This window comes from Pinus tabuliformis, chromosome 3_2, assembly GCF_031772625.1.
Source record: "Pinus tabuliformis cultivar Carrire ecotype Pingquan chromosome 3_2, CPIR1, whole genome shotgun sequence".
Taxonomy (NCBI): domain Eukaryota; kingdom Viridiplantae; phylum Streptophyta; class Pinopsida; order Pinales; family Pinaceae; genus Pinus; species Pinus tabuliformis.
In genome coordinates, this window is record NC_142302.1 from 821247770 (window position 1) to 821262166 (window position 14397).

Sequence of the window (14397 nt, forward strand, 5' to 3'; positions counted from 1 at the left end):
TTGTTCCTCTCTAGAGTTTCGTTCCTTGTATTCTGTCATTGGCAACAGTGATTGATGTTAACTGACTTTCTTGAAACTGTCTCGCTTTTCCAGTCAACTCCTCTTCTCTTAAGGTCTTGCCGCTTCCCGTGAGATTTGGCATCTAAAACCTTATAGTTTGTAGTCCAGGAGGAAAGGGTTAAAAAAGTTATGGTTGCTGATAAGGGGGATTCAAGACTTGGGCCTAGATAGAAGGAGACCTCTACTTTGGAGACTTTTGAAACATCCTTGGCTCCAAACTCTCTCAACCCAAGTTATCGTGGTGAGGCTGCACAGAAAGGAGAAGACAAAAAGCCCTTAAAAATGGTGCAAATAAACCATTTTTGACACTTGCGGTGGATATTAACCTAGATAGGGTCAATAGTCTTTCACAACATCCTCTTGTGGGTAAATTTTTCTATATTTCCTTTTCTAAAGAAATTATTCGGAAGTGGATTGGAGCGATCTATAAACCCTTGATAAGGTACTCACAAAAAAATAGTCTCCTCAAGAATGATCAGTTGGCCTTCCATTTTCTCAGAGAAGAAGACCTGAACGTAATTCTTGTGAAACCCTGGGTGTTTGGGAAAGGTTTTCTATGGATACAGAGATGACACCCAGGTTTCAACCCTTCAAAGAACCACAACTCAAATAATTATGGGTAAAGCTCCTTGGTTTCCTACTTGAAATATGGTCCACAAATATTTTTATTAGTGTGGCCAACTCTCTAGGAAAATTCTTATTCTTTGACAACAAGTCCCTAGCGGAGTTAGAGATGAGGGTAGCATGGATTCTAGTCGAGATGGACACTGAGTTGAGGTTGGATGAAGAACTAGTTATTATGTGTGGTGAAAGAACTTATTACTAGCCTTTGGACTATTGGAAGGTCCCTTTTCATTGCCTCTAGTGCCATCAGATTGACCACCTTCAAAGATTTTGTCAAATGCCTTGTTAGGGTAGGGTTTTGTTGTCTCAGCTACAACCACCCTCCAAAATTTTTCCTATGCTTTTCTTTGGAGCCTCCCTTCTAAAATACAACAACTTATCTTGCACTGACCTAGGTACTTGTGCTTTGATTGAGCTTCATCCTTTGCATTATGGCTTGTGTTTTCTTACTTGGCTTACTCGCTAACCCATAAGCGGATCTCTTGACTTGGTCTTCACCTAGTTCTAGGCTTGCCTTAGTGAACTGCAAAATCCTTGAGGGTAGTGAGCCTTTCTCTCGGGAATTATGCAGTCCACGCTGATAGCGAGCCTTCATCTCCAAAAACGTGTAGATCCAGTTGACAAGCAACCTTCAATTAGGAAACTTCGCAGAACCTGAGAGGTAGCTCAGAGCCACTCAACCCAGAAATTGCGCAGAAGCTTCTTCCTCAAAGCTACTAAGTGCATAAGCCATTGAGTTGCCTAGTGCTTCCTAGAACTATGCAATCTCTCTGGGCAATGCATGGAAACTTTTCTTCAAAAAAGAAAAAAGAAAAAACTGAAAAAGAATCCCTAGAGAATAAGGATCTATTTTTAGCAGTTTGAAGCATGCACTTGAGTTATTTTGGAAACTTTCGCCAAGTGTTGCCTTTTCCTTGATTTTTGGCCTTCACCTCATAAACCCTAAATTGGCCAAATCTATTTAATTGGTGCAACTAGAGCTCATTTTCACATTCAATCTTGGAGATCTGGCCTTCTCGAGGAGATAAAGGAACCTTCGGTGCAATCGTCGTTGCTTTCCCGGGTAAGTCTTGCTTTTCTAGTCTTTTGTTGTTTTTTTTGTCGCTTTTGTTTGTTTAGCTTGTGAGAGTGTTATTTCACTCGTTTTGTTGAACGACCACTGGCATTTTAACTTGTTTTAATTGTAGAAGTGTTTTTTAAGTTTTTCATCGCCTTTCCCAAGTGTCACATGCATCACCTATTTTTTGCACTGTTTGACATCGTTACGTTGACTCTCTCCACATGCTTCATTTTTCTTTAGTTTGATTGATTCATGCACTTGTTTCACTTGGATGCATCATCATTCACTTAGATCTATACTCAACATCACGCTACCCTTCAAATATGTTTGATTTTAGACTCCTCTTGGGTAGATCTGAACTTCTCTAGTTCGGATCTCGTTTTCCTGGCATGCACTATGCATTTATGGAGATCAAGGCTCAGACTTGGCTTATGGAAATGCACAAATCAAACCTAGGCTTGGCTCCAACTATGCACTGTGTAGTTCTAGGAGCCAGTACCCAAGCCTTTCCCACTGAGACTGCACAATGCACAGTCTCTCCTGGATTGTGCCCAGATTGAACTACGAATTACGCAGTTCCAAGAGCCAATCCCTAAGCCTTGGCCATTGAGACTGCACAATGCACAGTCTCTCCTCGCATGTGCCCAGATTGAATTGCACATTACACAGTTTCAGTTACCAAGACCTCCCCACTGAATGTTGGTATTATGCAATGCGCAATTCCAATAGGTAGTCAGTCACCTTTGTGAACCAAGATTGTGCAATCTCCCTAGTAGTTCCCCAATTTTTCGCTTGATCTCATCTTGAAGTGCTTTTGTTTTTAATATAATATTTGCGTGCCATCAGTGTCCTCTTTGTCTCCAGGTACAACAGTTGTTGAGAATCTCTCAAGCATATAAAGTTAACATGGCTTCCAAGAGAGTTGCGTTAAAGGAAACTGTCAAGAGTAGTACTAGCGAAGCAGTTGAGAAGGTGTCAGTGAACTTGCCAATTTATGCAAAAAATGAGTTGTTCATTGAGAAGGGCATGAAGTTAACATGGAAATAGATTAAGGATACCTTTGTAGAGGACTTCAAGGAGGATTTAAAGGACTGACAAGTTTATATCAATATCTAGCAGGTAGGCTTCTAAAGGGTTGCATGCAGGTACACCGCCTTCCCATGTGCAGACATTATCAGCTGGATTTTCTCACACATAGATCTAGAAACTATGACATTGAGAAATGCCAGTGGGATAGATCTTGCTACCTTCAGGGCAGAAAACTAGCATCAGAGGTATCATTTACCTCAGGGGGCGAGGCACATGGACACACTTTTCTATGCCACCCACAACTAGGTGAACACGAGAGATATAGTGAAGCATTGGGTGAAAGAGCCATCAAATTTTAGAGCGACATCAAATCATGTTGACAAGACAAAGTCTCTCACGAAGGATTACTAGTTCTTTATCATCTTTGCATGTCGAGTATATGGTCAAGAGAGGATGAAGACCTTGCCTGAAGTTTGGGTGGTTGTGTTGGACCAGTTGGTGAATGATGGAAGGTCTTTAAACTGGTTGGATTTGTTGGCTCTTCAATTGAAAGTCCATGTGACCAATGCCTGAAATCTTCCCAAGGATGAGCAAGTGAGATTCTATATGTTTGCATACTTGCTGGATGCAATATGTGCCTAGCAACGGTTTCCTGGCATGAGCTGGACATGGACACCAAAGAGATTGTCGTCAATATTTATTGCAAGTTGCTTTCCGACTACAACTACCAAGGGGTAATGGCAAGGCTGACTAACCATTTCATCATCCTATTGTATAAGCTGATCTTTGAGTAGGATCCACCTTGCATGTCCCAAGAAGCAATGGAGGTGATACTTAACATTGTAGATTGGTATGCCTCACTCGGTGGCACCTTCATCAGAGTGTTTGGCGAAGAGAGGTCTTCGCGTGTTCTACCAAGGTATGCCATGGATAACATGGTCATGCAAGAGGCCTCATATCACTTCTCCATACAGTTATCATCAAGACTGCATAGGAAAGAAGGCACCATGGCTTGCCCTTCCTTTGTGGATAAGATTGTACAAGATCAAGAGCTTGAAATATGTTCATGCCAAAGCTAATGAGATATTGAAGTTCGCATTCGGCACCAAAGACTTCAATCCATATGATCCCCATGGTATTCGAAAGAACCATTAATGTACGGAGGTGTACTATCCATGGATCCATGAAGGCTTCTCTCCAGCTAGCAACAACAACAACAAGAATAAGTAGCAATCTGGTATAGGACAAAGGAAAGAGGAAGATTGTTGAGAACCTAGAGGCTGAGAAAAGCTACAAGATGAGAGAAGACCTAATCACTAGGGAAGAAGCTTTGGCAGTGGAGGCAAAGAGGCAGCAATGCATAAAGAGGGCAGGGCAAAGGAAGAAAGAAGAGAAAAGGCTAGAGGAAGTAGAATAGAAGTTGCAGGAAATGGAGAAGAAGTTGAAGGAAGAGCCAGAGTTGAGAAGGAGTGAAAGGGAAGAGAAGAAAAAATAGGATGAAGAAGAAAGGCAATGAGTGATGACAGAGCAAACAACACCCATATAGGTTGAGGAGTTGGAACAACCGACAATAGAAGAAGAGGGTGAGAAAATGCGGGATCAAGAGCTTGCTCAATAGATTGAGAAACTGATTGAAGTGACAGACATGGAGTTGGGGGATGAGCCACAGAATGAAGACACCGACCTCATGCCAAGAGCACCCGAGGTCACCTCTCAGTATCCTCCACCTCCAGTGTCAAAACCAATCTCGAGCAAGCAAGGAGACTTTTTTCTCCTTGATGGTGATACGATGATGGATGTGTACAATCTTTCATTCGATGAGTTGCAGAAGAAGATTATACAGGCATGGAGAAAACACTTTCTAGATGATCATGTGTCACCTGGATTCAGGAAGTAAAGGGTGATAGTGTCAGATGTTAGACAACATCCAGCTACCATTGTCGATGCCACCTTGGCCTATGCAAGAGCCATAATCTCTAATGTTAAGTTCTTGTTGGATGAGAATGAACAAATGGAAAATAACTTGCTAGTGATCAGGCAAGAGGCAGAAAAACTCAGAGAGTAGAATGCAGTTTCCGCAATGGTAGAAATGAGGAAAGCGATACTTGATGAAGTATCAACACTTGAGACTACCATGCGGAAGATCTATGATAGATTCATCACCATGCATAAAGTAGTTGTCCATGTGCATGGCTTACACCAGCAGAGAAAAACATTTTTTCAAACTTTTAGGGACATACATGTTGCCATCGCCCATGTGCAAGAGTGGACAATGCGGTACAAAGGGGTTTCACTACACTTTCCAAAGATGATGAAGCCTCAGGTAGAGCTGAAGAAACCAAAGGTATGAATGTTCATCCAAAACTATGAATATCTTGCCCCATTTGTCACTAGCATATATGCCTCATATGCATGGTTGTACAAGAGTTTGGATGTCATGGTGAGAATGAACATGATCCCTTCAATCAGTTCCCTCATTGAAGCTAAGCACAAGAACCAAGTCCGACTAGGGATCAACTGGTACATGGAGCAGATAAGGTGAGCGGCCACCAGGGATGACTTGGAGCTCAACGCACATAACATGCATAAGTAAATTGGTGGTACCATCATGGTCAACACCATGTTCCACATGCTTCAAGACAAGTTGGAAACAGGTTCCAAGACCATATACCCAGATGTTATGGAGGAAAGAGTCCGCAATCAGAAAGACACCATCAAGAAGTTTGCGGACATCATCTCATAGTATCAAGCTTGGCATGAGTACGTGATTGAGAAGCATCAATTGGAGGTTTCCAAGTTTGTATTTCCCCAAACTTTGGAGTCATAGTGTTTTGTCTTGTCAGGCTATCTCTAGCCTATTTTGTCTCACATGGGTACATGTGGAAAATGTAATATTATTTGTAAATGTGTTGAAAGTGAAATTCCAAGTGCCATTAGTGGAATATTAAAGGTCATAATATTATGTAATGAAATATTTGTAAAGAAGTTGAAGAGTCATGAGGATAGTCAAAGAGTCGCAAAGGGGAATGTCAAGGGCCACCCCACCCTTTGTTATAAATAGAACCACATAACTCTTATAATGGGGCTTTTGGGAGCCAATCTTTTGGCTAGGCTTAGGCTTAGGAAATTGTGACGAATCTTGGCTTCTGCACAATGTAAAGCGAGTATAATTCCTTGGAGGAGTAGGTGTTCTTGACTGTAATGTTCCACTATTGGGGCTAGTGGTTATCAATGGTGTATGTATGGATGGAACTTTCACTTATAATAATAATAACAGAGCCAACACACTTTCATGCATATGTTGTTATTGTAGTTGGACTATTCTGGTTGCTTTAGCAATGTATGTTGTTTAACTTATGCATTTTATTATGAACTACTTTGTATGCAATTGTATGAATCTTGTTTAATGTGTGTTGTTGGATTAACCCATCATTACGATTTATGGACTATTCTAGATTTCATCTTGTGATGTCATTCTGCTCGTGTGTTTCTTTTAGGATGCGTACTATTACAAGCTTCTAGGGGCACATTTCCTTTTCCCCTCCATGTGTTAGAACCTCCATTCATCTCACTTGACTCACTACAAGGTCACACACTTGCTTCAACCCAAAGCTATCATACTTATCTCTACGTGCTACCACGGTCAATGCATTACATTACCACCCACTATTGAGACTCCTCCTCCAAACGGTTTGAGGTCTAGTTGAGACTTCTTACCAGGGAGATCCCCTTAACGTTGATGGGTCCATCACTGTCAACATTTCTGGCACTAGAAGGAGCACCAGATGACAAATTCAGCCCTTGAAATCTGTTTTAAATTTCTGCACATCATTCATGACTTGTGTCTCAATCACAACCTCAACATGTTTCTCCCACGTTGTTGATTTTGATGTGTCAGTCGATGTTATAGCTAACTTGTTAAAATACAAATTTGACGACAAAAATGAAACACCCCTGTTTGGTCACGCAATTTCCTTTTTGGCCTTCTATGACAGGCAGGATGTCCCATCCAATGACATTTCCTGTGGGTTGTTCACTTTCACATTTGAAGGGTGCATCAAGCAATGGTGTCACACATTGCCTGCAACCTCTATACACTCTTTCAATCACATGCTTAGAGAATTACATCGTGCTTTCGTCCTTTATGACCATAAAGAACTTCATCAAAAAATTTTAAATTGCGAAAAGCACCTGACCAATCACTTGAGAAATTTTATGATCATTTTCTTCATTACTGTTTTGAATTTCTTGAAGATGAAGTTGAGTGGAAATTCTTGGAAGGAAGTTTTCAATATCTTGTTCACATCTCTGAGAATCGACATCAGTTATAAACTTTTGACTCTCTCCCAACATACCTTAGTGTTAGAGCCTCTACATTTGAGATGGACGAGGTTGTTGTCCTAAGTGATCCTTCATCCCCTTCTCATCAAACAAATCTATCTCTACAGGATGAGGTGGGAGAAATTGTGAATCCACCTATTGAATTGTCACCATCTGCTCCTACCCCACCTACTCGGGATGTTTATGTAGATTTGGAGTCACGTGGTCTCATCTTCTCAACCTTCGTCCACTGGTTCCTTTGATCCTCTAGATTTTGGTCTGTTGTGCTCATCCATTTTAGATTCCACATGTGATGTTCATGAGGATCAAGTTTTGGATGTAGTTGGTGTTGAACAACCAATCTGTGCTGTTATTTTTTATGAGTATGTGTGGGAGGCTGAACAAGAATATGCGGTGAAGGGTGGCCTCCTTTCGTCCGCACCTCATCTTCTCTATCCTGACATCTTCCAAAATTATTTGATTTATTTTCCATCTTGTGAAAACTCATCTCCGAATGTTTCCACTTCTAATCATTCACAAAAAATGTGGAATGTCAGTATTTCATTCGATTGCAGAGAGGAAAAATCTTTCTTCCAAGATCCGCCCAAGCTCTCATATTTCATTTCTGGAAACATAGAGGGTGAAGATTCTTGTTTTTCATTACCCCCTATTTATGATTCATCAGATCATGAGGATGTCGTTGTTCATCTTGAATTTTTTGATCATGGCTGTCGTGATCTTTTAAATCACTCATCTGATCGCGATTCTAATCCACATGTTGTTGATCTTTCTAAGCCACCAGTCTTTCCTGATCCATCTTCTGGAGAAGTGGAGACCCCTCAAGCTATTGAGGCACTTCAGCCCAAGCTGATGGTTAGGTCAGGTTCTCACAACCTTGAGGTTAGTTCCACTTTTGATCAGAAATCTATTGAAACTCCCTAGGATCCTCAACACTCTCTTGTTTACATGGAGATCAATCCAATCCATAGTTTTTGCATCCTCCACTAGAATCACACGATCCCATTGCTCATGCATTTGAGGAGTCATACATAGCAAGCACTGTTGCGAAGCGAAAATTTTCTTCTTTCTTCATGTTTGATCATTTTTCATGTTCGAAGGTGTGTACATGCTTGTCTTCCATGCATAATGTATCAGGGCACGATGATACATCTGCAGGGTGACTTCCATGTGCTTTTAGCATTTTCTTTTCTGTGGATGTATTCAAAATTCGAACGATTTGGTATTCATTTTGTATCTTTCTTATCTCTTGGTATGATTGAATATATTTCTTATCAATAATTTTTTTCCTACATGGTGTTAGCGCTCGAATCTGCCTCAGGCTGAGGAAGGCAAAACTCAAGGCAACATCATACCACGCTCAGCCTCGTAGCTAGCCCTACGAGGATAGGAGAGGGCTCTCTCTGGGTCTATCTCGGCAAACAAGTTTTCAAAGGGGCTGAGATTACGGATAAATAATACTGATTTTAGGCTAGTAAAGAGATAGGAAGGTTTGATTTAGATTTTTGGGTTTTTTGTTGGAGAAATGGGAAAACCAATTTTGGGTGCGGGGATTGAGGTCAGATTTTTGCAGAGATCGAGTTGGGGCGAGGTAGGCAATAGTCTTGATGCCTTTGATCAGGTGGTATGGACGGATCAGAATGATAAGGAGTTGAAGAGGGCAAAATAGAATATGAATCCTCTTCAAACTGACAAAAACATGGAAAATTAAACAAACTTAAAGGTAGAGCATAACAATCTATGGATTCTACCTTAACACTTCATTTGTTCAATTGCAGAAGATGAAAGAAGGAAAATGATACACATTAACAACTTACAATTACAGAAGAAACACACCATCAACACACAAAGCCACAAGGATCCCAACAGGTGCTGCAAAATCTCTGATCTTCCCTTAGCCAAAATATGAAAAATATGTACAATAGTGTCCAAAATCTTCCCAAGAGTCCAACCTGTGCTACTGAATGAAAATTTACATATATAGATCAAGCTAACCTCATTCCCTAACCTCTAGGGGTCGAGCTCCTCCTTCTAGGAGCAGTTTGAACAAATTCTAAACATGGAGCAAGAATCTAGGTGACCAAAACAACCTGCCTCTAAAAAGAAGGAAACTGATTCATTACATTAATTGTTTGCTAATTTGTGAATGAATCATCTAGAAGAAGGTAGATAGGTGCCATGTTACCTTACATACATCAATTTACATCATGGTGGGTCAAAAATCACATCAAGGAGTAAAACTGGTGAAAACTGGCCGAATTCCTGAGCTGGAGGATGAAAACTGGACCAAAAACCTCAATGCACAGCGCCCTGATCTCTATGCACAATGCACCTTTCAGACTGATTTTGAGGCACTTCCTAGCATCCAAATTGAGCTCACAATAGCTCATTGGAAAGCCTTGGATGTCTACTTTCCAACCCAAGTCGAATTTCCCAATTTGGAGCTCATTTTCCTCCTCAAAACTGCATTCTCCCAGAGGTACTTCCTGTTGTGGCAAAAGGTGGCAGCAAGGTGGTTTTCATGGTGTTTTTGTGCCTTTTGACCATCCAGAACTTGATGAAATGCTTCGGCAATAACTGAACATGTATAATTCACCATGAAAAACCCAAAAATATAAGGTTTTTCTCCAGCAAGTGTCCCAATAAAAAGCGAGCGCGCATGCGCGGTGCGCGTTGAGCCGAAAAAACTGTTTTTAGGACCAAAAATTTCAAAATGACAAAATTTTCTCCGAACTTGCTCAATTTCGGAGTGAAGACCCTCCATCATGCATTATGCTCAGCCAGCAAAGCCTCGGCCAAAACTCGAAGTGGATCTAGCCTCTTTCACCGTTTTAGTGCTTTGCTCAACCTCCTTTGCAAAATCTTCATTTTTGCCTTGCAAACATGCATGTGAGCCCAATAATGATTCTTCATGTGACGAAGCAAGTCTTTGTCTCTATTGGCCTTCGCCAAAAACTCCTCCAGATGTCGATTGGCTTTCTCAAGCCAAAATTGCCGCGCAATAGGTGTCAAATCACCAGGTCTTTTACGGGCCAACCTTCGGTCTTCACGGATTCGTTGCAGCTCTATAAGTGTGTGCTCATCCTCCAACTGTTTATTGCGCTGCTCCAAGTATTTGATTTGACATTCCGCCTTCAGCAACTTCTCATTCAATCTATCAATCTCGGCCTTTTGTTTCGAGCTAGGAGAGCTCCTATCCACATCACCCAATGCAACATCAATATCATGACCACCTGAATGGCCCTCCTCGTAAATTGGCTCCTTACCTCTGTCCTGAACCTGTACCTGTACTGAAGAAGAAGGCGAGACCCCTTCCACACTATGTGGAGATAATACTCGCCGTGTAGCTGCAAATAAGGCCCTGTGTCCTCGCTGATATGTCACACATGCTGGAGCGCTGACATGCTCGATCTCAGGAATGTCAAACTGATGTGAAGGCCCTGCCTCATCATGAACTATCTCTGGAGCTAGCTAAGGCGTTGTGAAAAGGTCACGAGAAATAAAATCCTCCCAAGTGATGCCCTGTTGTGCCAACTGATGAACCACTACAATCTTGATCAACGCGTAATGATAAATACTGTTATGCTGCTGTGCTGGGGTCTTCCTTTGTACAAGAGGCACCATCTTCTCTATGTTGCGAAACATGAAGTATGGAATGTTCATTATACATACCCTTGTAAAATGCATCAACAAACGGACATGGTACGCATAAAGACGGGAGAATCTGCCCTCACAACTGAAATACCGAATGATAAGTTTCATCAAAGGTGCAAACTGATCATTCAGGTATTGAAAAGGAAAAACTCTGCTCAAGTGCCTCATATACCCAGGTTTGATGTATGGCTGATAGTAAGATTTCTCTAACTGCTGACGTTTATTCCATTGCTCTCCAACGTTTGGTATCCCAGTGGCCTCTGCAATAGTCTCTGGTGACAAAATAAAATCCACTCCGGCGAGGTTTACATGGCCATCATGTAAATGTAGAATGAAAAAACGAGCTAATTCACGATGATGCTGAATTTGTGAAATTAGCTCACAATAGCGATAGCATGACCGACGACGAAAACAATCCATTGCAAGCGGGCAAGCCTGCAATTGATCCAAAGAAGTAGGCTCTTCCCTGAGAGGCTTACCACCTTTGCCACCTCTGCGAGACCTTCGTGGCACATTACCCTCTGCTGTAGAATCACTGTCATACTGCTGCTCATACTCTGAATCCGTGTCTGACATGGCTTTTAAAAACACAATGTCTGCAATATGTATGCTGTAGGTATGGTGAGATTACAATTTCAATACATACTCAAAAAGCCAACCGAAACATCATAAGACTTATGCCATAATGGACATTCTGTTTTGGTGTATTTGGGCATGAAACAGTCACAAGGACAGTTTGACAAATGGACAAGGGTATGAAGTGTTGTTGGCTCAAAGCTTTCACATGGGCATGGAGCTATGTTTCACCAAGGAAGGGCAAAAAAATCTTCACCACTTACCCATATGTCTTTTAATACCCTTAAAAAAAAATTTGCTAGGGGCTTAGGGTTTCATTTGATTTCCTACACCCAACACGTCACCTCCTCTCTTCAAACACACTATAAACACTATCAAATTGATTGAATCATTTATAGAACACCTACTTGCAGCTTTGGAGGCGTTTAGACATGATCTGGGCGCATAGACAAGTTTTTCCTGTGGCTGAGATTCAACGCGCAGCGCGCCACCCTAGTGCGCAGTGCACGCTCCTATGCGCAGCGCCTGTGTAATTTTGCACTGGCTCAAACCGCCCAATGCGCAGCGCACTGCCCAACGCGCAACGCGCACTTCCTATGCGCAGCGCACACCTGTAACACTGTCCACGGGTTTGTAAACACGGTCTTTCACCTTCCAACACTTAAACACGCTCTTGCTTTGATAGTTGGTGAACAAATAGACTTGTTTTCCCTTTTATAAGTAAACAAAATATCTCATTTGATTTAAATTGATTTCAAAAACCCACTTTGTAAGGTTTGGCACTTTTCACTTTTGGTCTTTTAATACAACACTGCTTTTTGATTTTTTCTTGCTTTTCTGAGGTTTGGACTGATCATTTTTGTTGATTTTTGTAGGGATCTGGCATTTTGGATTTGGAGAAGATCAGAGGCTTGCTCTGAAAACCTTCGAGAGAAAAGAAATATAATTATTTACATCAACAATTTTAAGGTCCAAAACAGAGTTTTGGACTAAAAATGTTTTAAAATGCTTTATGAGGAAACATATTAAGTGAAAATCTTTTGAAACCAACCTCATGGCCTGCGGGCTTTTAGTATATGTATGCATGGGACTCAAAACCCTAGACTTTAGGACTAAAGACCCTTTTTAACAAAACTAATCATGTATGATGATGAATGCAATGACCATGTACTTGTAACTTTTAGAGAAAATTTTGACTAACCCTGCAGGGACAAACATGAGGGAACACAAGACAACCAGACCCCCTCGTCAGTCAATGGCATGCCCCTAGCAGAATGCAACGAAGTGGAACAAGCGAGGCACCTAAAAATGATATGCAAAAGCGAAAAGATCTCTGATGGAGGGCTGTAAGGACTGACTCTAACATTGGCTCCAATGGGGATGGTGGCTCTTTGGAGACGCCAAGAATGGCAGATCTCTGGGAGAGCAGACCAGTGCTTTCATCCATTGGGCAATGGAGTCATTATTTTAACATTTAACACAAAACTTTGACACATTTATTGACTGCAGATTTGACTGAAAACTGAACACAACTCTGACCTAAACTGACTCGATTTTGAAAACGGAAAGGACTGATAAAAATGACTTGACAAATCTCAAACCAAATAACCTTCATCTCCAGAATTATAGCCTTCGCCGCGGGCCCCAGACTGAAGATGAAAGATCAATACACACATGCAATAGAACAAAAGTAAAACGGTATATATAATGATGATGAAATGAGCAGAAAATACTCAAAAATGGTATCGCTTCAACAACCGACCATTGATCGGCCCTCCAGGACAATCATCTCCATTCATTTCCTTGAGAAGAAAAGCGTTCTGACCATGATATGTTGCAATCTTATAAGGACCCTTCCATAAATTGTCAAATTTTCCGTGCTTTCCTTTGTCTTCATTCCGGGCATCCCATCTCAAAACCACCTCATCCAGCTGAAACTCATCTATTTTTGCCTTCCTATCATAAATATTCTTTATGCGCTCCTGCAATTTAAAAGTATTTTAAAATACTTCCTCCCGTGTCTGTTGTAAATGAATCATCTGATTAATCCGCCGCTGCATGGGATCTTCCTCACTATCAGCTTCTTGAAGCAATTTGACTACCGGAATAGCAAGTGAAGTAGGAAAAACCGTGTCTGTCCCGTACACCAACTCGAAAGGAGACATGCCAATAGACTTTTTCTGACTTACCCTATCAGCCCACAGTGCATTCACTAATTTCTTGTGCCAGCTCTTTTTATTGATTTCCAACAACTTTTTAATGATATTTACCAAGGACTTATTTGAAGATTCCGCCAACCCATTTCCTTGTGGATGGTAGGCGGTTGAATGCCCCAAGCTGATATTGTACTTATAGCAAAATTCAACCATTCTCTTTGACTTGAATGTCGCTGCATTATCTGTGATTAGCTTACTAGGACACCCAAAACGTGACAGTATATTATTTTCAAGAAAAGAAATAATTACCGCATCCGTGGCCTGCCGGGTGGGAATGGCTTCAATCCATTTTGTGAAGTAGTCTGTAGCTGTCAATATCCATCTATGCTGTCCTGACGATGCCAGATGAATTTCCCCGATGAAATCCAAGCCCCACTGCTGAAATGGTGTGCTGACCTCAATTGGTTTGAGAGGCAATGGCTGTAGTTTCTGCTTCCCCTGAAAAATTTGGCATTCGTGACAATTCTTAATAGCCTTATACACATCTGAAAATAACGAAGGCCAATAAAAACCTGCTCTTAGAATCTTATTCGCTGTGGTTTTCCAAAACAGATGGCCCCCGCAGTCACCTCTATGAAAATCCTCCACAACTCGTTTGGCTTCCTCCTCTACCAAACAATTCAGCAACATTCCACCAGGGTCCTTCCAATATAATGCAGAATTGAGGATGCAAAATTTGGCAGCTTTCAGCTTCAATGTTCTACTCTTATTTCTAGGCATCCCGGGAGGTGAAGACAAATTCTGAAGTACATATATAACGTCAGCATACCAAGGAGAAGAAACAAAGATATCAGATACCTGATTTGCCGGATTCTCCTCATCTTCATCGGACATAGCAGC